At 38.8% G+C, this 23,582-nt stretch overlaps 1 protein-coding gene and 1 pseudogene across 7 annotated transcripts in view; one reads left to right on the forward strand and one right to left on the reverse strand.

Moving 5' to 3' along the window:
* The window catches only part of LOC127952811 (Fc receptor-like protein 5), a 140,874-nt gene that overhangs the window by 102,105 nt on the left and 15,187 nt on the right, over positions 1 to 23,582 (forward strand). The window lies entirely within an intron of this gene.
* The window catches only part of LOC127952809 (Fc receptor-like protein 5), a 75,855-nt pseudogene continuing 57,361 nt past the window's right edge, over positions 5,089 to 23,582 (reverse strand).

The following is a 23,582-nucleotide window of genomic DNA, read 5'->3' on the forward strand; positions in this document are numbered from 1 at the left end:
TAGTGTCATTTTCTAAAAACTTTAAAAACTTTATTTTTGTATTCTTTTTCTGTAGCTGTCCTACAAGTTTGAGCTGTAAACAATGCAGAGAAAAAATTTGGGGAAAAAAATAAGAATTGGGTTAATAATGTATATATTACATATTAAAGAACATCAAATAAAATAAATTCTTTACATTCTTGTTGGGGATATTTTTCATTTCTCGTGCAATTTTGCTGTCAAATTTCTCAACTTCACTAAAAGAAAACATAAATGCTGTGGTCAGAAATCTTGTGTAACACAAAAGTCCAATAGTTTTTGCACAAACAAGAATTGAAAACATAGTGGGGCCCTGGAGGAACACCTCTTCAGCCTCCTGCCAAGACAAGCCTTTGGCAGAAGTTTAGACAGGAACCACTTTGGCAAGTTTACTTGAGTTTACTGAAATTTTTTTTATCTTTGGCGGTATGGTTCCTTATGGGGGTTCTTGCTCCCAAAATAATTAACATTCAAGAGCTTTAAACATTAACCCCCTGGAACCATCAGCTTGGAAATACATGACAATTAAGACTCTTAATAATGTCTTTAAAGTAAACAGTGATAATCATGTGGATGTGGCAGTGGGACGCCTATCCTGGTTATGAAGATGAGTGTCTCTCAGCAGTGATGTCCATGCCAACTAAGATTTTGAAAGCCTTAGTGATCTGAAACCAAGAAGAAGACAACCAGAAGGTGCATGGTAATATGCTCATGCTTACAATGGGGAAGGAGGGAGGGAGATTTGCGAGCCATTTGAGCATGCTTACCGGGCAGTAGTGCTACATATATATGTCCCGTGTCTAATAGGAGAGTAGTAGTCATTAGAGCGATCTGACAGCTGACCGCATCAGCTGGTCACAGCCTATGCCTCCGTGGCCTGACTGAACTAACACTGCTCGATTTGTGGTGGCTTTAATGTGAGCCAGTGATGTGCGGGTCAATGTATAAACAACCCGCACCCGACTGATATTTTCAACTAACCCGCCCGGAACTCGGACCGCAAAAAAATAAAAATAAAATATTGTACCCGCTTCCTGACCTGCGTTTTTTTAAAAGTAGTAAATGCGTCCTCCCTTTATATTAATTTGATTACTTAAATAGGCTATAGCCTACAGGATAATAAGTGTTATGACCGCACACATAGGGCTTGCCACAAAGAACCGGTAATGATTATGATGTGTCTAAATTAGCATGGAGACATTTAATTGTTTAGTAATAAACTGGTGTTTTTTGTGTCGCTGCTAAGATGAAGTTGACCATGAGGACTCGCCATGAACACCAGACCCAAAATATCACCCAAAGTTTCTACAGCTTTTTTCTTAGCTATTTCAGAATCTGGAAAAATTACTGGGGCTAACTTAATGCAGTCAATAGGGCGATATGAATGTGTGTGATGTATGGTATGATAAATGCTCATCACTTTGTCAGCCTGTGGGTTATTTGGTTAATAAAAAAATGATTGCACTGATTTGCATGTTTCTTGATGTGCTTTTTTTCTGTCGTACTCACATGCACCATGTCGCTTCACGTCGTATTCTCCACCATGTCCCATAGAAAAACTGCTTTTGCATAAAATGCAAAAAGCTCTCTCTGTTTCGCCATCTACAGGTCTTAACCAAGAGTATGTTGCGGTCCATTTGCTATTAAAAGTGCATCTTCTCTTTTTCGTGGCCACACTGGCCATGGCTGCTCAACCTGACATTCTTGAAATTGTTTAATGTTGAGGAGGCATTTGTGCACCTGTCAACAGTTTGATTGACGCATGACTCAGCCTATAGACTAACACTTTTATTGCTCTCCTCTGGACTAAGTTAACAGTATGCCTACGGACGTATCCGTTTATTTATTAGGCAGTGTCGAATGAAAAAGCGGGACAGATGCTCAATTTGCGTGAGGCGGACAAAGGGGAAAATTGCTGTACAACATCAAGCAGGACAGGTGGTCACTCTATTCATGCCAGTTATTCAGCAAATAAAGTGTAGGCCAAAGTATTTCAAAATTGGGTCTAGTATTATATAAATTACAAAGGTTTAATTGGCATCTTTATTTCAAACGACCTGACCGACTGCAACCTGAATATCATTAAAAATATTTTTGGATGACTCGTAACCGCGGGTGACCGCAGGCACCTACTCATTTCGGATCAACCCACGCATCATTGGTGTGAGGGGATGGTTTTTTTTTTGATTGCAGAGTCCTAGCTAAATGTTTAATAAAATCCGGTTTTCTTTAAATTGTAGATTTTTCAGTAGATTCGGCCAGATGAAGCCATTTCTTGGGGAAAGATCCCCATGGATGCCACACCTGTAAAGGTAAGATTAAATCTGAAGGATATTACATTATACTCTTGGTAATATAATGATCTGGTAACTGTCAGGTTTGACTCGGGACACAGAGGTAAAGGTGAATTCAGAATGGTGATGTTTATTAAGAGTTCAAGTGCTCAGTGTATAGTTGGTGCTAGGTGCACAGTCAAGTTCCGTTTCTCCAGTGCTTGTAGTATAGTTCGTAGGACAGGGGAAAATCGCACAGGTGCGAGAGTTTGGATCTCAGATGTAACAGCCACAGATATAGATCGCTCACTAAACTTCGCTTCCTTCTCACAAGCCAAAGACAGTATCCACTCGGAATGATCATGGGAGAATACAGCGACCATAGAATCACATGGCATCGCACGGTGATCCACAGTCCTAGGAACAGCAGAACAAGAACACAGGTTAGCATAACACTGAGGTGAGTATACGTTATGTCTGACTTGAAAGCGCCTGGGAGACAACTGCCAGGATCTTTCCTGTTGGAGGCTTGACAGAGAACTGAGGTGCGGGTGAGTGTATTTATAGTGCTCTTGATAACCCGTGATACGTTGCAGGTGTGGCTGGTTAATAGTCAGGTGACTGATCGAGCGTTGATGATCGGTGGGGCCCGGTCTTGCCAGATTCCTGACAGTAACTATGCTGTTGTGTTTTGTGCAGGTCGACGCTGATGCTTCTATAGTCAAGGAAAAGACGATCGATTGATGCTTGCCTCTTGTGAAATCTGTTTAAACATTGTTTTTCATTGCAAACGGTTTGAATGCTCTATTTAAATTTATGAAATCATATATAATTATCTATTTAAACATCTTAGTGTTCTTTGTGTGCTTTTGTCTAGCAAAATATGTTTAAAAAAACAGCTTTATATATATATATATATATATATATATATATATATATATATATATATATATATACACACACACACACATATCTAAGAAAATAACTTAACATTATTTTATTATTGTGTAGCTGTTAAAATGCATGGATATGAATGGAGAGAGTTCAAATGTGTTAAATAATTTAAAACCCAATGTATGTTTTAATTTCTAAAAGGATTCTGCATGTTTATTGTTATGTCACTTTAAGGCCAGCAGAGGCCAGTGATGTTTCACTATCTGCAATCAAACAGTCTCCTGCTCCACATCTGCACATTTCTGAATATTTTCCACCATTAGAATTACATGTTTTCAATTTTTACAGAAGAACGAAATGTCTTTTCTGACGGACCAAGGTGAAAAGACACTGACAAAACAAGTATACACATGTGTTCATGACAACACGGATCAGACATGAGAGCACATTAAATATACCAAAAAATAAACATGATGAGCATAATGAATATAACAAGACAGAAGTGTTCAATTAGGAATGAATGGTAGTGTTTAAGAATAAAGTGCTTGTGTACAATTGAGGTGGCTCAGAGCAGATATTATGTTAGAATATGTGCTTTCGTACAGTGTTTCTTTTGTGCACATTGAGGGAGTTGAGTGCAGACGAAGGTAAACTGACCATTGTGCAGATGTGCAAGAGTCTATAGTGCACAGCTAAGTGAAAGTGCAGATGTTTGTGAATGTACCTTGAAGTGTTTTTTTTTCTGTAGACATGGGGTAGGAAGGCAGTTAATGAGTGAGTAGGATGCTAGATGGTATCAGCTTATTCAGTATATTGACAGCCTAGGGGAAAAGCTGTTGCAGAAACTTTCCGTGTGGGTCCTGATGCTGTGTGGCTTCTGCGTGATGGCAGGGGGTCAAAGAGATGGTGGGAGGGGTGAGATCAATCTTTCACAATGGAGGAGGCTCTGCGTACACATTGTGTCTGATAGATGTCCTGGATGGAGGGGAGGGAGACCCCTATGATCCTCTCAGTTGTCCTCACTATGTGCTGGAGAGTCTGCGTTCTGCTGTTTTGCAGTTTCCGAACCACGCAGTGATGCAGCTGGCCAGGACGCTCTCCACAGTTCCTCTGTTGAAGATGGTGAAGATGGGTGCTGGGAGACTGGCTCTCTTCAGCTTTCACAGGAAGTGAAGATGTTGTTGCGCCTTCTTCACAGTGGAGTTTTGATTTCGTCAGAAATGTGCACACCAAGAAATCTGGTGCTCCTGACTCTCTCTACAGCAGAGCCACTGATAAGGTAAAGTCACTGAACAGCATTCTGACATACAAGTCTTTTGTGTCCAGATGTGATAAGATGGAGTGCAGTGTGTAGGAGATAGCTTCATCTGTAGAGAGGTTGGGGCGATGTGTGAATTATAGAGGGTCTAGAAAAGAGGGCAAAGTGGAGAGGATGTGTTTTTTGACCAGATGTTTCTATTAAGCAGTCGGAATTCAGTATTGCAGAGAGTTGTGTAGTAATGTAACATCATTTGTTTGTATAATAAACCGTGTGCATCTTAAACTACAGGTTCTCTTATGAAGAACAGCTCAGTGTCTGTTGTCTCATGAGCCATAAATACAAGATAACAGTAAGATCAGAACAACAGAAAGTAATAATTCATAGTCCAGTAAGTTATTTCAGTAATCACTTCTACTGATGAGTGTTTCTAATGTCTCATAAAAGTAATTTATTCAGGAATCAATTTATAGTTGTCACATTTTGCTAGTATTATTTTTATATGCATATTAACTGTAATAATTACAGTATATTAATGGACATGTAAAACCCGATTGGCTCATAGATCATGGTTCTTTTGTTTTTACTGTGACACTGCAAGAGTGTTTTAACAAAGCATCAGCTCCACAATATTTTAAAAGGCACTGCTTTTTTATTTTAAGAAAGAAAATCTAAACAGTTCAAAATATGAAAAACCTACAGAGCTTTGCAACAATACAAGTCATGAATAAAGAATACACTAAATAATAATTAATAAAAATGCTCACAAATGACACGTCCATGTGGTTATAAATCAGGCAAACATCACAGAGGCTACATAACATAGATGCACTAAGACTTATACTGTTAAAGATTGAACTTTATTAAAATATTAAAGCAGAACAAAATAAAAACATTAAACTTTAACTTTCATGATACAATAATACTAAAAATCAACTGAAAAAGCAGTAATGTAAGATAAGCTTTATGAACAAACAGTTTAGTTTAGTCACTGTGTAATCAACATCTTATAATGTTTTAGCAATTACAAAGAAAAAAAAAATGATGTAATGCCAAACAATTCCTGTTGGGTAAAATCAAGTTCTGCTCAACATGTTTTCTTGTTAAATTTCCTGTTTCACTCAGAAGTCCAAGGGTTTTAAATTCTGGCTCATGTTGAATCTAACAACCATTAGCTGCAAGTCAAAGGAGGACAGTGGTGCATGCACACAAACACAAATGTTAATTTGACCACATGCACATTCAACCAAACAGCATTAATGATAATAATAATATTTGCTCAGTAAAATATGATTATAATGACATGTAATAAATCATTCAGCTGTTATACCTCTCATCCTGCAGCACTTGAAGATCAGCACGACTGTCACTATCAGATATGGACAAACTGTCAGTACAGAACTGAGTGTGTGGAGGACAGAGATCTGAGATTCTGAATGAGACGCTGAAAAAAAAAAAAACACAGACATTTTATCAATCACTATATCTGAACGAGAGCATATGAATCAGTTTCATTGACTCACATTCATTTGAGACTCCTCTGACTGAGATCCAGCTCTTGGGTGACTCTTCTCTCTCTGGGTGTTTGCAGTAGTAGAAACCCTCATGTGACGTTGAGACAGTAGAGATGATCATCTCTGAAGTTTTACTCTGGATGAGTGATCCATCTTTATAGAAATCAGCTCTGAGGATTGGTGGAGTTGAATGTTTATATAAACAGCGTAGAGTCAGAGAATCTCCTTCAGTCACAGGATGAACAGGACTCTCCAGAATCACATCAACTACACAAACAGAGGAAATGTGTGCTGATAGTATATAGCAACTATATGGTAACAAATGTAATAATAATAATCTTCATCATCATCATAAAAAAGGTTATTAAATTTTCTTGCAAAACTACATTTTGGTATGTCTTAACCATTGAGTGTTTGTTTGTAATGCAGACTGGCACGTCATGTTTTTGTTAAATTAACTGCTTTCTGTACTGCATTGTAAATGAAAATAATAATAAAAAAATCAGAAATGAAAAAATAAAATACAGAAACTCAGACTCACGGTGTACAGTGATATTAACAGGATGACTGTTCTCTCCAGATTCAGACTGACACCAGTACACTCCAGTGTCTGATGTGCTGGTGGAGCTGATTGTACATGTAGATCCTGTCTGTGATCCCCACAGAGATGATGAACAATCTTCCAGACCCCATCTTTCTGTGTATCTTCTCACTCTCCATCTATCAGAGTTACTCTGGTCCTCACAGCTCAGAGAGAGAGAGACAGATGTGAAGTGTTGAGTTCTGTTGGGACTGATGATCAGAGAGACTGGAGGAGAAACACCTGAGAAGACAATTACAGTTTGGAAATCAAGTCAAAACAGTTTTATTGATTTAACACTTTACACAATGTACACTTCATTTTCGTTCAAAACAAAATAACATATTTGTAATTATGCCATCAGAGAGCACACCAAAGACAACTGAGACAACTTCATCAAGTTAGTTCTGGAGGAAAAAATATATATAATTATTTAATAATAATTAAATTATTTATTATTAACTTAATCCATCATTATCTCAATTCTAAATAAGTACAAAATTAATTATAATTAATTGTTTTCAGTTGTGTTGTAGGCAATAAAACAGTCCAGTACATTATTTTTTTAAACTCATTTTTACACTGAAATAATGAAAACGTCTGTGCCACCCCGAGTTGCTGCTGCCCCCTTCCTCCACCGTTGTTTTAATCTCTGCCAGAAGAAAAAGCATCTTTCTCCATTGACACAATTCAATATTAGCCTTGTATTATGACAGAATCAAATTTCATAACAAATCAAGCATTTAAAAGATCAAGTAAAAATTTTCAGGAGAGTCTCGTTTCATTTAGTGATTCAGTCTGAACTCACCAGTGACCCATAGTGGTTGTCTGTTGCTGTACCACTTGTTATAGGCTAGTTTTTCTCTCTCTGCGCTGCACACATAAACTCCTGTGTGATTTAGAGCAGCAGAACTGACCGTGTAGTTTCCTCCAGCTCCTCTGCTGCTGTCTGAGAGCAGCTTATAATGATTTCTGTTGTCTGTATAAAGTGAAAGTGTAGAGTTACCTCAAGAAATGATCAGTCATTTTTACATGAGACGTTTATATTACCTTTGTTGGTATAATCAGTACTCAGACTACTTTATTTATTTGATTTTTAATGTATATTATGTTTTTTTTTTTTTTTTTGGTTGAAACCAGTTCATTCAGATATTATCTCATGAAGCACATTATATCTTACCTGATGAAACAGTTCGAGTGAACCAGCTGAATGTCCAGCCTGTAGAGGAGTCTTTAACCTCACAGATCAGAGTCACTGGATCTCCTTCAGTCAACCACTTCTGAGGAGAAACACTTAAAACTGTCTCAGGTCTATCTGAAATACAGAAATCACTCATTAATAACATGTTAAACTTGTGTGTGTTGATGAAGAGATGATCAAACTCACCTGATACTGTCAGTGTAACTTCATCACTGAAGTGTGATGTTCGTGATCCTCTTCTCTCTGCTCCATAACAGGAGTATTTACCTGCGTCAGACTCAGTAACAGAACTGAATGTGTGTTCCTGTAGTTCACTGAAAACACTGTCTGAACCGTCTTTATACCAGCTGTACTTCCAGCTAGTGACTCCTTCACCATCAATGTCACATCTGAGAGTGACTGTCTCTCCTCTGAATACATGTTGATCAGGTTTAATGCTCACTTTGGCTTTTGGTCTTTCTGTACAACAACAACAGTACTTGATTGTAAAACACATGCTAAATCAACTTAGACTGAAGTGTTGTTCTCTAAAGCTGTTATAATCACAGATTCAGTGTCTTGTGAATTATTTTCATTGTGTTCTCAGAGCAGTTCATTATTTGATGAAAATACTTACCGTTTATTGTCACTGTTACTGGTTCACTGTAATTTGTGTAAAGTCTTCCTCTTTGTGCTCTGCACCTGTACTCTCCTCCATCAGAGACTGTCACTGAATTGATTGTTTTAGTTGCAGCTTCAATAGATTCAGTGTTTGAGTCTCTACTGCGGATAAACTCCCATCTATCCCATGACTGATTCACCTCACATCTCAGAGTAACTGAGTCTCCAGTGAACAGTGAACTCTGTGGCTCAACAGTCAGAGTAGGTTTGGGTATATCTGTCAGTATAGAGTCATTGAGAATTTAGAAACATCAAACTTGAGTGTTAAATGATTTTCAGCAGAAAATCTTGTCCTCTCATTGTTTAATAATTATTGTACTTTGATTACATTTTTATTTGTTGTCACACATCAGTCTTAAAATGGTGCATTTATAATCATAATAAAATGTAACACTCATTTATTTCTAAATTACTGCAGAATCAGTATTTAATAATCAGTGTTAGAATCAGTCGTATGTGATAAAATACATGAATCAAATTGACTCACCTTCAGTTTGTCCAGAGTGGATGTTTGAAATCAGCACTAAAACACAAAGAGAAAAACTCATTAAACTGTGAACACTGAGCTGATCATTTGTCTATTTTATGTTATTTTATAATTTTGTCTAGAGCAAATTGCACCTGAGCACAGATAATGATGATCAGGTAAAAAAAATAATAATAATTTAAACACGCTAAAAAATAAAAAAATCTTGATCCGTCTAGATTGAGCTTTGAGTGAGTTTCAGTTTTAAGGAAGCTAAAAAATTATATATATATATATATATATATATATATATATATATATATATATATATATATATATATATATATATATATATATATATATACAATAAAATATATTATATACTAACAGTGGTAATGTTTCCAGATTAACATTAAAACATCTGACCAATATCAGAGGTATCTGAATAGCTTATTACACAACATGGATAATAACTGCAAAACAAACAAATCATTACAAAGCACAAAACTGAATAACTGAACAAACAAACTGATCTACAACACAACAAAGTTATTTTCTCTTCACAAACAGCACTAACTGCACACTTTCTCTCTCAAAATCATCTTACAGTATTTGAACAAGAAATCAGAACTGGGTCACAATTAACTAACAGTGTAAACGAGGCCCTATAGACTTCATCACCTAATGTCTGTGTGCAATATGTAGGTGTGTTTTGTGTTTGCTTTTAGCGATATAGCCTACTCATATCAAAAACTAACAAAACTAACTTACAATTACGATATTATTGCATACCACACATAGTTACAGAAGTTCTAAGCGGCCATGCATTATTATTTTTCATTCTTGTTTTCTCTTTATAACGACTTCTCTTTATAATCCTCCTCATTAAATGTATACCAGGAAATAGAATAATAAAATTTGATTAAACCGACTTCCCACTGACCTTTGCGGTTCATACTTCTTGCTATTCTCGTTTTGTAATTTGAGATATGGTTGTCAGGGTAAACATCCATAGATGCATTACAAGGTAGCGTGATATAAAAGCCGCCCTCACTCATGGTGTAGTTTTTCACAAATGTTACTTATGACACCTCCGGTTGTTATTTTAATGGATTCTGTATGTCCACGATTTCCTTTTCTGGTAACCATGAGGAAAACTCAGTAGGCCAACCCAGCCACTTGACAAGACAAAGCACTTTGTGGCCACTCTTTTTTCGATCTAAAATCTTTTCTATTTTAAATGATTTGTCTTGGTTCACAGTGATTTTTTGGTGGTGGTGATGTTTTTTTTCTTTTGTTTAACTCTCTGTCAGTAACAGTCTAGATTTTTTAAATTGTAGTTAGTGGTAAAGTACAGCATAGTTTTGACAAGTATCTTGTCTGATGTATTTTAGTTTAGATCTGTGTAATGCATACCTCTTTTTTGTTTTGTTTTAACTTTTTTCTAACACCATGACAAACACCAACTTTTCTGTTTTTTATAGCCGCTTTACATTCGCTTCTTTTTTCAGTCTGAGGTAAGGTACAAATGTTATAAAACCCTGTAACCTAGTTTTCTAGCTGTAAACAAAACAACTTTTTAAATTGTAATGCTACAAGCTCTCATATCTTTTTCACGTGTTGCTTAACGAAAACATATCTGATAGTTTTTTTACTTGTTTGGTTGTTTTAGATAAATAACCGGTATCCTAGTTGTCTTTTTATTTAATTTGTAACAACTTTAACAAGGTTTTTACATTGTCTCCATCTCGTCTGTGTTTATAACCTTTTTCTTGAAATACACTGTGTACTTAAAACCTTAATAAAAACTTCCCTTATACCATTTTCACGATTTCACATTTTAATGTTTTAAAAAGCACATCGTTTCCCAACACACACACACAAAAAAACCCTCCCTCACCGGGAGTGTGGGGAGGGGAGGGAGGTGCACAAACAGGTGTCCAGAACAGATGGCTTTTATGACCCTCATCAATCAAATTTTTTGAGACAAGGCACCCTGGGTCCTCTCTCTGTTGAATCATTGGCTCACTTGATTCGTTGAAAATCTGATGAATTCAAGGAACAAAACACCGTGTTAAGGGCTGTTCACATGTCGCACCTAAAAACACGTCACTTTCTCCTTCTTTCCAAAGCGCTCGGGCAGGTGCGCTCCTATGCACTGTTGTAGCTATAAAATTAATAGCACATTTGTGCTTGCACACATGTGCTAAAACTCAATAATTAATGTTCAATGAATATAAAATGTAAAACTTTTTTTTTTCATTACTTAAATTATAAGGACATTCTAAGTGTATTTATTAATTCTAATAGGCTTCATTGCGAAGTGAATGCTTTTGGACTCTTAGGACGTGTTTTTGTTGGGTTTTTGTCGGTGACTCAAAATGTCAGCTCTATCCTCTCTCAATCCATCACAAACAGCGTATGAGGACAATGAAAGCAATAAAAAACAACAAATATACAAGTGCTATAACAAGTCTCAGTTATCTTACACATAACAAAGGCTTTTAAATAATATAATAAAGAAATACAGATAACAGATAGAGTAGAAAAAAATAGAGCAAGCTAGTTTTAGGTCTTTTTTATGCCTTTGTTAATTGTACAATAAAAGAAAACCAATAGAATACAAAAGATTAGAAAGATTAATATTCTTCTTTTTTTTTTGGACAGACAAGTCAGTTGAGAAAACCTACAACCGTGAAGCCAAGACAAAACTCTTCACTGGCATCAGTCAACAGCCAGCGGCCATGGAGAAATACTTGAAAGCTCTTCCAGTTCTGACAGCTGTGTCAGAGCAGACAAAGGCTATGGCACACCTGGATGCAGATGACACCAAACACCTCAAGGACAAAGACAGCCAGGGTGCAAAGGAGGCAGAAGCTGTAAGGAAAATAACCGATGTCATCAACAACCAGATGGTCAATCCTTTCACATGTGAAGAACAGGAGCTGATCAACATTTCAACAGGCCACAAAGCCACATCTGCTGACTTGATCTGTGCTTGTGAAAAAGAACTGAAGGCACTGGCTGCAGCAAGAATAACATACATTGAGAAAGTAGCCCAAATTAAACTTTCAAACTTTGCAGCAAAGCCAAAGATGTCAATGTCCATGGCATCCAAAGCCAAAAAGGTATATGAGGAGGAGAGTGCAGTTGTGTGGAACCTGTACTTTGTTCAGGACTTAGAGAAAGACAGGAAGACGGAAGTGTTTGGCCATGAATGGGCAAGTTGCCCAGCCTCCCTGTTTGAGCCAGATCCATCCCTTGACCAAAGTTATCCAATGCGTAAAGGTAACAAGGCAGACTACCTGGCTGCAATCAAGAGAGCCCTTGGCAGCTCATGGGGGGAAGTGGACAAACTATTGCCATCTGACAAGCCTGTTGTAATGGTAGTAGAGGCCATGGCGTTCATTCAATATTACCAACATCTTGGGAGCAGCACCTTCCATGAACTGCAAGGAAAGTACCTGAGGCAGCTCCTTGGAATTCTCCCAGACAAGTGTGACTGCATCCACTTTGTTGGTGATCGATATGATGTCTCCCCTGTTGAAAGTCTGAAAGGTGAGGAACGAGAGAAGAGGATGAAGACCTGCCACAGCGAAATGAAGGAGTACAAACAGCATGATACACTCCCTATACCTGAATGGAAAGGCTTCATTCACAATCCAATGAATAAAGCTAATCTGTTGAACTACATGGAGGGAGCATGGACTGCTCAGAACAAGTCACTTCCTGCAGGATGCACACTTATTCTTGGAGGAATCTTTTGTGATCCTGGTCGCACTGTCCTCTTATCAACAGATGGATATATTTCTACCTGTTCATGCCATCACAGAAGTTCTGGCGGGAAAGTATGATGTTGCAGCATCAGATCTTACATCCCTTCTCCTCAGCACCTACATACTTACCGGATATGACATAGTGAGCTATCTGTACAGAAGAGGAAACTAATAACTGCAGCACGGTGATAGATGGTGTCACTCTATGAAAGGAGTGACTTTGTTGGTATTCTAGACGCACTGCAAGCCCAATCTCTTTGTGAGCATCAAAGGAGATGTGCATTGCCTTCCACCAACTGAAGACACCTTCCTATTACACCTTCGCCGAGACCTTCATCAGTTGGCTGTGTGTAAGCGGGCACACATGGTTCAGCCAACCTATCCAGCTGCTACTGATTTTGGGAGACAACTTGTCAATGGCAAATTGGTGCCAACCATGATGCTGAAAGAGGCAAATTCTTCTGAATTCAAACACAGTCAATACTGCCGCTGCAAGAAAAGCTGGTCCAAAAATAACAAAAACTACGACTTTATTGAGCATTGTCTTAGCTTCTGAAGACAATGAACAATCTTTTGTTCGTTATCTGGCTCGGACCTGTGTTCATCTTCAGTTCTGTCTTCACAGCAGTTCAGTCAGTGTACTGTTTGAGTAAATGAATTACTCTGGGATATTGGTTTGTTTTAACTCAGAGGGAGTGTCAGCCACATTAAAAAAGTTAACAGCTTAAGTCATTTGTGGATTGATTCTTATTGGAGATGCGTACCGTTTCAAACGATTCAGTTCGATTTGGTGAACTGGTTCAAGAAGATCTGGTTACATCGAGTGATTTGTTCTTGAACTGGATATCACTAAACTGCAGTGTTTTGAAATCTCACAACAGACCCAGAAGAGAAGACAATGCTGAATAAAGCCGTCATTTTTTTTTAGTTTTGGACCAAAATTTATTTTCGATGCTTCAAAAAATTCTAACTGACCCTCTGATGTCACATGGACTACTTTGAAAATGTTTTTATTACTTTTCTTAACATGGACAGTATCCCAGCCAGCAATGACATGTGGGGCCCAGATGAGGGCTTCTTGGGTGGCAAATGTGGGCCCCACTATGGGCTTGCACCCGGGATCCATATTGTGGCAAGCCGTGGAAGCCCAGACATACTAAGAGTGGAACCTGTAAGGGTACCGCATGGGTCTTAATTGGGCAATTCATGTCAGACTCATTTGGGCCCCAAATGGGTCTAAAGTGGGTTTGCACCTGGATCTAGCCGTGGATGCCCAGATGGGCTTTAAAAGGGATCTATAAGGGTGTTATGTGGGATCTTAACTGGGAAATTCATGTCAGACCCATTTGGGCCCCACCTGCTTAAAAAGGGTGTATACAATGGGCTTGCACCGGGGATCCAGACGGGGGCCAGCCATGGATGCCAAGATGGGTTTTAACTGGGTAATCCATGTCAGAATGGTTTACATTTATATTACATTTATTCATTTAAATGACACTTTTATCCAAAGTGACTTACAATTGCTATTTATGTCAGCAGTCGAATGCCTCTGGAGTGTCTTGCTCAGGGACACATTGGTGTCTCACGGTGGATTCGAACCCGGGTCACACCAGAGGCATGTGTTTTATCCACTGCACCAACACCACCCTAAAGCTTAAAGTGGCCCCTATGGGCTTAAAGTAGGTTCTGTTAGGATCTTTAAACCGATAACAATATTTACCGTTTTAAAGCCAATATCGGCCAATAACATCGAGCATCCCTAGTTGTCAAAATATGTGTTTTGAAAGGCGTCTGGGACTGTTACGGTAGGCCTGCAACCTTTCTGAGAGTCCACTAATCAGCATAATTCAACACAGCGTAAACTTTGCCTAATTTGATGGGGTTTTTTTACATTTTTGGGAAGTTTGATTTTTTATTTTCTGCACGACTAACAAAAATGACTGATGGATTGTTTTGGCAAAAGATCTACATGTATGTGCCTCTGCCATGCAGGACCCATGTGTTCCCAGTTCAAACCCATGCCCACTTGGCCCATAAATATGCCATGCAGGACCCATATATGTGTTCTCAGTTCAAACCCATGCCCACTTGGCCCATAAATATGCCATTCAAGACCCATATATGTGTTCCCAGATCAAACCCATGCCCAATTGGCCCATGGCTGTCCCTTATGGGGCCCATGTAATCAGCTCATATGGGCTTCCTATGTAGGACTCATACTACAAAACCTGCATGGGACCCGCTGATTTCACCCAGCCAAAGCCCATGCCCACACAGTAACCATGGAACCCGCAGTTAACCCATTTGGACCCCACATGTCATTGCTGGCTGGGATACCATACACACATTTTCAATGGAGGGACAAAGAGCTCTCGGACTAAATCTAAAATATCTCAAACTGTGTTACAAAGATGAACGGAGGTTTTACAGGTTTTGAACGACATGAGGGTGAGTCATTTATTACATAATTTTCCTTTTTGGGTGAACCAACCCTTTAAGTGACTCTGGCAGCTCGATGTCCTTCCGTCTCACAGTGAGAAAGTGATAACTCGGTCTAAACAGGATCAAATGGCTGCAGACATGTTGGAGACGAGGACGCGTTGAGTAGAAGTTGACCACTTTCCACAACACAGAGACAAACACAAGTGAAAAGGACTTGTGACATGATCTTTAGATTTTGTATTTGTTTGACGGGGGAAGCTGCGTGCAAACACAAACACACACACACACGCATACTAATTTATATTATATATAATTATATATATATCCCAAGAAAAAATATCCCCCCCTTTATGTCTATGTGTGCCAAGTCTGTTTCTGACACTGATCTCTGGTTTATTGTTTGAAGTGTTATTTCAGGGTTTGGATATATTCTTATAACTCACATTTCACTAAAGTCAATCACTGAAACAAGCACTCTGACGAACAAATAATCCCATGCCAGTGGGATAACAACATTTTCTAAATTTGTCTAAAGTGCTCTATGAATAAAACTCAAAATAAAATAAAAAATAATAGATGTGCTGTGAAGGTAAATTATACAAAGTAATTTCAATAGTTCACGCTTACATATAATTAGCTGAGGTATGGTATGCATATTTGGCGTGCTGTCCGGGGAAGGGCTCCGAGCTCGGGAATGGCCCGAACCAAGAGTACCCCCCAAAAAGGCAAATGTACAAGAGGACAGCCACCAGTTTAAAGAATGCCCCCCCAAAAAAGCATAGAGTACTGGCGGGGGCTGATTTGGTTTCTGAGAAGTCATCTCGTTGGCAGGCAGGAAGGGCCTACGTACTCCGGAGAGAGCGACTTGGGTGTTGGGAGAGTAGGCCCTACTGGCTGCAGCTAGTGAACTACGTGGTTGTTGGCGCCCGGTCGGTAGGGCTCGAGCTGATGCTCAACTGGAGCTTTTGGCATTGGAACGGTGAGCCCTACCGGCCGATGAGGAGGAGCACCGTGGTTGTGGTGCCCGGCCGGGATGACCCGAGTTACCTCGACCGGAATAGGTCAAGGTGTCGGCATACGGGCCCTACTGGCTGATAGCCCCTGCTATTCAGTGGGTAATGCTAACCGAGAGGGCCCATGAAGCCTCTGACAGAAGATTGAGACTCAGGATGACGGACGTCTGGGTCCTCTCGGTTTGGCAGATAAAAAGCTTTGGGCTGGCCGACAAGGAGGACTCTGGCGACATCCGAAGGGAAATCCCGACTCATGGCATCGGATGGATGAGACTCACTTGCAGTAAGCCTTGTTGGCCGCAGAATGGAAAAGGCGAGGTTGTCTGGCCGGGAGGCTCTCATCAGCATCCGATGGGAGCTCAAGCTCCTGGCATCGAAGAGAGAAGCCTTGCCAGCCATAGGATAGAAAAAGGTAAGGTTATCTGGCCGGGAGGCTATGGCCGGCATCCGGTGTCTTTTTTTTTTATTTTATTTTTTATTTATTTATAAAATTTGCGATACCAGATGGGTAGTCTCTCCAGCCATCGGAGGGAAAATTGAGATTGTATTATATGCGAAGCACCCGTTAGTGTTTGGCAAAAGCGTAACTTGCGGTATTGGATGGGTATATCTTGCCATCGGAGGGAAAATTTGTTTTAGCTGCAATGTACTCGCTGGTGTTCGATAGGTAAGTGTCGCTGACTGAAAATTATTATTATTTTTTTTTTATTATTTATTTTTTTATTTTATTTTATTTTTTTATTTTATTTTTTTTGGGTTAATCTGGCTTTTTAATCGGGTAAGCTTCGCTGGTGGTCGGATGGAAAGTCCAAGATTGCTTAAGCAGGAAAGCATCTGACAGGATTTTAATGCTTGTGATGTCATAAGAGTAAGCTTTGCTGATAGTTGAACGGAGAAGGCAAAGGTTGGCTCAACCGGGAGCACTCTTGCAGCGCCTGACAGGGAGTTTGATACTAAGGATGATTTGTTTGTCTACGAGGGTAGACGCTGTGAGGCTTACTTGAATAATTGTTTAGCAAATCCAATGAGCTGCTTCCGATAATGAGTGCGAAAAATCTTGGTGCAGTCATTGTATTGGAAATTAAGCATGCAAAAATAAATTTGATTTCCTGTGCCAGTGTACCCCAAATAGGTGCCATGTATCGGCGATGTGGCCATTGTCGAATCGTCATATTGTCAGCACATGAGATCGATGGTACATATCGATGATGTAATCGTGCATGGGTTGAGTAAGAGAAAGATTCTTTATACTTGTCTGAGCTTACTATTTGCCATTTTGACCATGCAGGTACACGAAAAGAGCCTATGGAATCACCAATAATCGAAAAATATACTTTTGGACGTACTGATAAACTGGCATTAAATATAAAATACTATATTTAAAACTGCTAGTTCATGTAGTCGGCACTACTGTCATCTCGCTTGTCCTGTGATTTTTTTTTTTTTTTTTTCAACGATTCCAACGATTTAACCCTAATATGGACGTAAACTAATGCCTTAAATATAAGGTATTCAAAAACCGGTAAGTTCATATATTTGGAGTGAATTCAGTTGAAATGATGCCTTGGTCATACGCGCTCCGGACCACATGCCTCATGATGGGACCTACGCGCCGCCCCTGAAACCAGAATGAGATGCGTTCTAACGTAACTGTGGCATTAAACTCCGTTAGTGAGAGCTCCTTTAAAATATGGCACGTGTTACCTGTCATACCTGTTAAAGTAAACTGTTGCAGCAGTGAGGAGATACAGGAAAGGCTCCTGTGGGAGCATAAACTGCTGCGGCAGTGAGGAGGTACAGGAAAGGCTCCTGCGGGAGCAGACACTGCTGCGGCAGTGAGGAGGTATGGGAAAGGCTCCTGCGGGAGCAGACACTGCGCGGCAGTGAGAAGGTATGGGAAAGGCTCCTGCTTCGGCTGCTGTAGATGTTGGCTGTGGGAAGAGTAAAATAAGTTAGTAACATTTGATGGGGCAAGCTGAAAATGAATAGGTTGCCTACTATGTTACCAGCTTAGCAATTGGTTGCCTGATTTGACAATTCCTCAAGCCTTGTCCACATTATTATGTTCCTGTTGGAAAAACATCTTTCCATTTATTTGGCCTCCGGGCTCTTTAGACGGTCTCCCGAGCGGATACGTTTGGAACACTGTTTTCACGTTGTAGTATGGACTGTGGAAACAGAGGCTTTTGGAAACGATGAAGCATGTTTAGTCTTGTAAGACGTTGTACCGAAAGACATGATTATAGCAGTAACGTTAAGATGCATGTAAACTATTTTTTTTTTATCTATGAAATTACACTAAAATAAAAACGTGCAAGCATGTATATTTTATGTAATAATGTAATAATTATGTAATAATTGTAATAATTGTAATAATTTCTGTTTTATAGGCTAATAGATAGTGTACAGAATAAACTAAACATATGCACACAACTTTTTAGCTCACAAAACTGGAGGTTTCGTTTTTTCTCGCCTGATACACACATTCACAAACCTACATTTCAGAAGCGTGCGCGTCAGGCTTTCACAATGGCCAACACTTTGATTGCGTCCTCGAGTTTAACTTGTACTTCTGAGATAATTTTTTATCAGTTTAAGCTTTCAGAAACTGCGTTATCTAGATCTCACAGTGACAGGGAGGGTGAGAAGCACTCTCAATGCTACAAAAACATTTGGAAATTTGTTTTCAATCCCTTTTTCACAGATGAATTTAAGCGCATCCAGTGGTTTAGATCCAGCAACCAGGTGTCTGCCCAAAGCAGTCAGCTCTCATGCCCATCAACATCCCGCGAGTCTCCATGCGTCAGGGCCTTTTCCAGTCCTAAGCAATCCTGAAGAACTATTGTATTCTCCTTTTCTTTGAGAGATGCGATGTCATATAAAAATCAAATACGCGCCCATGGTCTCTAAGCAGCGAAAAGCACTCTTCCACGGAGGCGATTGTACTCATGACCAGATAATTTTATTAGTTTTTACATTTTTTAATATACATTGAAGTATTTTGCATGCGTATAGACCTACTAATAGGAAGCTGTCGTGCGGGAATTTTTATTCGAAATGTAATGGTTTTTTAAAAATTTATTTATAGCTACTAAAAAAAATTCTGTTGAAGTGCGATAATTGTAACCTAATGTGAAACAAACAAATAAATTACTCTCTCTATCTCTCTCTCCCTTGCCGCCTCTCTCTCTTGCCGCCCTGGCTGAGCTGCCGCCCTAGGCGGCTGCCTAGTTCGCCTATAGGCACGCGCTGGCCCTGGTCATGACGTCGTTTAACAAACTTTAGCCGCAAACCTGCTTTTAGATGCAACACTTTGGATGCCAACTGCCGTAAAAATCCAATGAAGTAAAAGAAGAACCTGTTTTTAGCGTCTTTGCCTGGAAATGTATGGGTTAACGTAGCACGGTCTGGCCACTAGAGGAAGCTGCCTCAAACTGCCACTCGGCCAGAACGCCGGGGTGAAAGGCTGAGCCGCAGTGAGAACTGTTCGGCCCAGGCTGGTTGGATTCTTTCTGCTACAATCCAGTGCTCGAGGAAAGCTCGGTCTCGGGCGGCACGATCGTTGTGTCGAGCAAGGCGAGCTCGGAGCTTGCAAGGTCTATTGGCCACGATGTGTGGCTTGGCGAGGAGAGCAGCTGTCGCGATGACGCTTAATGCTGCTCAACGGGCGTGTTTGGCTGGGTAGAAATGGTCCGGCAAAAGCAGCAGGTCTTATGAATCCCCTGTGTAGCACTCATCGTTGGTATGAAAATTGGGTCTGTGATAAGGTGACTGACGAAGCGAACCAGCATGCTGATAAACCGTCAATGGACAGAGGTAAGTCAGCGATATTTATACTATGGGATTGATTACTTTATTATGGTCCACCTGTGTTGGTTAGGCTAAGTATCTGACGCGTTCCTCCCGAATCTTATTAATAAAATTAAATGTATTTTCATTTCTGTCATATTAAGTTCCTCAATAGTCCAAAATGCAGCGTATTGTCTAAAATAAAAGTTGTGAATATATTCACATAAATTGATAGTGGTCGCTTGCGCAGCTTTGCCAAACAGATTTTGATAGGTATATTCTATAATAAAACAGGCGGTTTGCCAAAGAACCAAAAGGCCATTCGTTAATCTTACTGTTTGATTAAGAGAAAGAGATCATAAACACATTAAGACTCCACAGAAGCAGAATACTATTAATTTATTTTAAGAACTATTATTATGTGATGTTTAGATGACCAATCAGCAGAGAGGGGCGTTTCACTCTTGCCCACATGTAGAGATCGAATATTCAAGTTGTTTATTCATTTTCTGTCCCTGAACACAAAAACAAAAATTATTGATTAAAATATTAAATAAAAAATGAATTATATGAAGGTATGTGGACATAACATCTTGACATGACCATGAGATCAGATTGTTGACTTGTAATGCTACTGTAATCTACATAAATGATAAAAAGATAATATGCTGCAATATCCTTCCCAACTAACATCTGACACATCTGACACATTTATTTTAAACTGCCCACTTTGTAAATAACATATTAGCACACTAATAACATACCTGTACATTTATCTAAACAATTAAATTGTTCCCTATACTTATATTTATGTATGCATTATTTATTTATTTTTTGCCTTATATTAGTGTTATATTCTATCCCTACTGTGTTATTCCTATGTAGGTTATGTCTGCACTATGTTGAACTTTCTTCTACACTGGAAGCTCCTGTCATCAAGTCAATTTCCTTGTGTGTGTGTAAACGTACTTGGTGATAAAGCTCTTGTGATTCTGAATCCTTCAACTTGCACGTTTTGTATCTACAGCCAGTAAACTTTTTACATTTTTACACATCCTTCTGAGTGGAGTTAGAAAATGTTAAGTCATGTTTACATGGTGAGAACTGGCAGTTGTGGTGATAATATTTAACAGCAGCAGTAATATTGATGCTTCTCAAGCACCATTTAAAAAGACACCAATTAAAATTATTATGCGTTTAGTTTTACTAACATTTTTCATTATGCATGAAGCACTAATACAAATCTGAAAGCCACTCTGTGAACTTCTCTTCACACTGCTGTGGTTTATATTGCATCATGGCATGATCAACTTCTTAGTAATTTGGCTTAGTTAAGTAAACAGTTTTTCATTCTAAATACACTTCCTCTTTCACCTTATTCTCACAGTTGAATATTAAAGCATATCTGATATAGGCACATCTTTGTAAAAATGTTTACAAGAAAAAAAACTTACATTTTTACTGACTGTCACTACTCAGTCAAAAATGACCAGTTTAGTCTGATTCTCCAACAAATGACTCGAGTCTGTTCTTTTTAATGTAGATAATTTATATAAATATTAAATGCTAAAATGTGATACCTGTAATACAATTACTGAACAAATGACTCTTATGAGAATGTTGTTTTAATGAATCATAAACACTGAAAGTGATTACTAAAATAAGGAGAACTTACTATGAATTTTTTTCTTTCTGTTGTTCTGATATAACTTATCTTGTATTTAAGGCTCATGAGACTACAGACACTGAGCTGTTGTTCAAGACAATCTCTCAGGACCTGAAGTGGGACATTCACATTGACTCCATTGTGAAAAAGGCCCAGCAGAAGTTGTACTTCCTTTGCCAGCTGAGAAAGTTTAACCTGCCACAGGAGCTGCTGAAACAGTTCTACTCCACCATCATCGAAACCATCCTCTGCACTTCAGTAACTGTCTGGTTCAGTTCAGCTTCTGACCTCAGAAGACTACAGAGGGTAGTCCGGACTGCTGAGAGAATCATCGGTACAACCCTCCCTTCTATTCAAGAACTGTACTTATCCAGAGTAACCAAAGGGCCAGTAAAATCACTCTGGACCCCTCACATCCAGCACACTTCCTCTTTGAACTGTTGCCATCTGGTCGACGCTACAGAGCTCTGAGCACCAGAACGACCAGACACAGGAACGTTTTTTTCCCTCAGGCAATACATCTTATGAAAACTTTATAAAAACTGTGTAACACACTACACTATTTATATTTATATACACATACACTTATTTATCTAACACACATACTTAGAGTACACTTACATTTTTTGCACATAATATACCTGTACACTGTATAACTGCTACATCCATAAAAGCTACAGGCAGGTGAGTTTTAATTAGGTTTGGAGCTGAACTCTGCAGGGGCTGCATCTCTCCAGGACCAATGTTCACCAATCCCTGGTGATGTTGTAAAAGTTTTTTATTTCACATAAATGCTGATCTTTGGATCTTTCTAGTCATCAAATAATCCTGCAAAAAAATATTCAACTGTTTTAAATGTTGAAAATAATAATAATAATTAAGGTTTCCTGAGCAGCAAGTCAGCATTTTACAATGATTTCTTAAGATCATGTGACATTGAAGACTGGAGTAATGATGCTGAAAATTCAGCTTTGATCACAGGAATACATAACATTTTAAAATATATCCAAATAGAAAGCAGTTGTTTTAAAGAGTAAAAATATTGCACAACAGGGACTTCTTTATAAAACATTAAAAATCTAACTGTTCAAAAACTGTTGACTGGTAGGTTATATAGATTACAGAAATGTTATATTGTGTGTGTACAGTTAGAGCACCCTAACTAATTTAAGCAGCACAGTCAGTGATTTGATTCTGGACCCGGGCCTGCATTTAAATCTCTTCGTGTTTTCAGAGTAAAAACTTGGGTCGATTTTCACATCATTTTCAACTCTGAACAAAATAACAGTTTTATTGAAACTGCTCATTCATTCTCTACCAGCAGGTGAAGCATTTTTTAGAAACATAACTTTCCCCAGTTACAGCAGAACACCAAGCAGCACAGCACTGGACTTTGAGCAGCGCTCACAATTATTCAATGAAATCATAACGTTAGCCTTTTGTAGTTTAATCACCACATTCAGCCATATAGCAATTCTGGTCTTTCCGTCCCCAAATGAAAAATCTCTTGAAATCATAATTAAGACATTCTTGTAAAATTTAAGACTTTTTAAGACCCCACTGAAACCCTGTACACCTACTGAAATACATAGAGAGAGAATAATACTCACAGAGCACAAGAGGAAGTTGATGGAGCTCCATACTGACTGAATGATGACAAACAGTTAAAAACACAGACTGTGTTAAAGCCTCAAGACTTCCTGAAACCTGCAGTCGATCTTTAGGAACACCAGGACAGATTCAAGAAATACAAATGTACCTCATGTGTGACAGAAAATATTGTCTCAGAAAACATCACACAGACTAACATTCAAGTTTTCTACAGAAATATTGTCTTGACTTATGAAGTATTAATGAAAAGATACTTTACATGTGAAATTAAGCAAGTCACTGTTAATAAGTGAGTCATTGTGATTGAACCAAATAATTTTGTATCTACAGCCAGTAAACTTTTTACACATCCTTCTGAATGGAGTGAGAAAATGCTGAGTCCTGTTCACATGAAGAACTGGCAGTTTACGTGCTAATATTT

The sequence above is a fragment of the Carassius gibelio genome, chromosome B3 (genome assembly GCF_023724105.1).
Source record: "Carassius gibelio isolate Cgi1373 ecotype wild population from Czech Republic chromosome B3, carGib1.2-hapl.c, whole genome shotgun sequence".
Lineage (NCBI taxonomy): Eukaryota > Metazoa > Chordata > Actinopteri > Cypriniformes > Cyprinidae > Carassius > Carassius gibelio.